Genomic DNA, 3,354 nt, shown 5'->3' on the forward strand with positions numbered 1-3,354 from the left:
TAGTCTCCAGGGAGGGTGGTCTGGTTCCTCATCTGTTCTATTCTAATCCATTCTCTACAGACAAATGTTTATGTTTAGCTTCTTTCATCATCTAGCCCTTTGAAGCTCTGGGGAACTTAGCCTTTGCAAATGACAAGTCATGGTGTTTAAGATGTTTTTTTCTGCTCTGAGGGCCAGAAAACCCATTTAGGAAGTTAGGAGCTGAGCATTGACATTTTTTTTTTTTGTTCTTCCTGGTATTTTCCTTTCAAGATTTTTTTTTTGTGTGTCCTCCTTGGCAAATGGTCTCAGGACACAGTGGATGCTCTTAGCCCACTGGGCTGAGGAGTCACAGGGGCAACAGAGAAAGGGAACCCAAGAAAACCCCAATATTGTCTCCAAATGCAATTTTGTCACAATTTGGAAGTTGATGAAATGGCTGCTAAAGGAAAGCCTGCTTGCATGAACGCTTTAGGACGTTGTGATTCAAAAATGACTATTCAAACCATTCTTCCCATGGAGGTATGTAAAGCTCATTATGAAGGATTTATAGTTTCAATGCTAATTTTCAACAAGGGTACTTCAAAAAATCTGTGAAAAGGGGAATTAATAGATAAATTTATCTTGATGCAAAAATTTTGAAATCCACACATATTCAACGTCTTCAAAAATTCATGGAAAATGCATACTATGAAAAAATTTATGCATGAATTTCAAAAATATTTTGCACCAAACTAAACTTGCCTTTTAATCTAGTTTTCCATGAACTGCTAAAAGCACTCATGTAAATGTGAAAGCTATGCACAGAAGGGAGTAGTAGAGTGGTTACCAGAGGTTGGGAAATAGAGGGGTTCCAGAGAAGGGTGGAAAAGGGTGGCTGCTAGTGGGTACAGCTGGGTAGGAAGAACAACTTCTAATGTTCTATAGCACCAAAGGGTAACTATGGTTGACAATTCCATGTTTCAAAATAGCTAGTAGGGAGAATTTTGAATGTTCGCAACACAAAGAAGTAATACATGTTTGTGGTGATAAAAATGCCTATTACCTTCACCTAATCGTTACACCTTGTATTCAGATGTTGAAATATCACTGTACCCCATAAATATGTAAAATCATTACAAGTCAAATTTATAAAATGGGCTCTTCTGACCAGTAATATCCATTATTCAAAATTTGGCGCACTCAGACAAGCAATGGCAACTAATCCAAAACTGAGAATAAATGAAATATGTTATATTGAAAACTACCCACCATAAAAGTTTTGCCAATTCATAATCCTACCAGGAGCACACAGAGTTACACATTTCTCTTACACTTTAATCAGTATTGGGAATCTCTCTATAAAAAACCTTTGTCACTTTGATATTTGATAATGTGGTATCTCATTTTAATTTATAGTTCCTTTACTGTTAGACCAGTCAAATTTATTCTCCTAGAACTGTTTGTAATGCATCTTCTGCCAGTTGTTCATATGCTTGTCTAATTTTTCCATTTTGATGTTATCCTTTTAACTATTTTGAGTTCTATACATGCCTCTCAGTAAATAACATAAAAGAGATACTTCTGCACATAAAAAATAATGCCATAAATTTACATAAAAATCAAACAAGGAACAAATGATATCTCAGCAATTAAGACACCCACACCAGAGTACCTGAGATCAAGTTCTGACTCCATCTTCATTTCTAGCTTCCTACTAATTCAGATACTCAAGTAATTGAGCTCTTGCCATCCACGTCGAGACAGATCAAATTCTCAGCTCCTGGTTTCAGCCCAGCCTTGGCTACTGTAAATATTCAGGGAGTCAACCAGTGGATGGGAGTGCTGTCTCTCTCTACTTCTTGGTTTCAAATAAAAAGGTTTAAATCAACCCCAAATAGAAAACTACTTGCAACATAGGATAGATGAAGAATTAATGCCCTTTGGCAGGAGGCTCACTATGGCAATAGGCATTGGCAGTGGTGGTGGCAGTGGCGACATCTGGTGTCCTGGGGCTGGAGGACTCAGTGCTGTTCCAGTGCAGAATGGGCCGGAGTGCTGATTCTGACATTTGGGATGATACAGCATTGATAAAAGCTTATGGTAAAGCTATAGCATCATTTACGCATGCACTGAAGAATGGTGGCATTTGTGAAATTTCAGATCAACCAAAGGTCATAAACTAAAAGAAAATCTGTTAAGAAGAATAAATGCCAAACAAGGAATACTGCAACTGCCTTGAAACAGTGGAAGGTTGGTAAAAAATGTTCTGCTATTTGGTCTGAAGACGGCTGCATCTCCCCAGCTACAGTTGATTCAGTTGATCTTAAGAGGGAAACCTGTGTTGTGGTTTACACTGGATATGGAAATAGAGAAGAGCAAAATCTGTCTGTTCTACTTTTCCCAGACATCTGAAGTAGCTAATAACACGGAACAAAATGCTCAGGAGAATGAAAATGAGAGTCAAGTTTCCAGTGAGGACTTCTCCTGGACTCCTGGAAACAAATAATATCAAGTCAAAAGCTAATCCTTAGAGCTTTTTCCTCCCTCTGCAACCCCCATGCCAGGGCCAGGGACCAGGAAAGCCAGGTCTAAAGTTCAATGGTCCACTTCCACCACCATGACCACCCGTACCACCCCACTTCCTGTCATGCTGGCTACCCCCATTTCCTTCTGGGCCACCAGCAATTCCACCACCACCTCTCATATGTCCAGATTCTCTCTCTCTCTTTTTTTAGATTTATTTATTTATTTGAAAGTCAGAGTTACATGAAGAGAGAAGGAGAGGCAGTGAGAGAGAGGTCTTTCATCCACTGGTTCACTCCCCAGATGGCCACAATGGCCGGAGCTGTGCCAATTTGAAGCCAGGAGCCAGGAGCTTCTTCTGGGTCTTCCACTCGGGTGCAGGGGCCCAAGGACTTGATCTTCTACTGCTTTCCCAGGCCATAGCAGAGAGCTGGATTGGAAGTAGAGCAGCTGGGACTCGAACTGGTGCCCATATGGGAAGTGGTGGCTTTAGCTGCTACGCCACAGCGTGGGCCCCTCCAGATTCTCTTGATGAAGCTGATGCCTTGGGAAGTATGTTAATCTCTTATTTCATGAGTGGCTATCATCCTGGCTGCTATCTATGCTTCCAGCAAAGTCAGAAAGAAGGAAGATGCTCACACTTCAGTTAAGGAGTGAGTGCATCATTTTAAGGTGAACCTTTGCTATAAATGCTGTGGTTTGTGGAAAACAAGTGTTTTGATAATTTAAGAAACAGAAATGTGAAAAAATTGAAAAGTTAATGTAAAGCAATAGTAAAGATATTTTGATGACAAAGCAGGTAAATAAAAGATTGAGCTGTACCCCACCAGGATTACTTGCTGGCTGGCTGGCTGGCTGTATGGAAAAAAA

General features: G+C 40.2%; 1 pseudogene; it reads left to right on the forward strand.

Annotated features, from left to right (window-relative positions):
* The first annotated feature begins 414 nt into the window (after positions 1-414).
* On the forward strand, positions 415-3,134 carry LOC100340929 (survival motor neuron protein-like; annotated as a pseudogene).
* Positions 3,135-3,354: the final 220 nt, after the last annotated feature.

Source organism: Oryctolagus cuniculus, chromosome 7 (assembly GCF_964237555.1).
Source record: "Oryctolagus cuniculus chromosome 7, mOryCun1.1, whole genome shotgun sequence".
NCBI lineage: Eukaryota > Metazoa > Chordata > Mammalia > Lagomorpha > Leporidae > Oryctolagus > Oryctolagus cuniculus.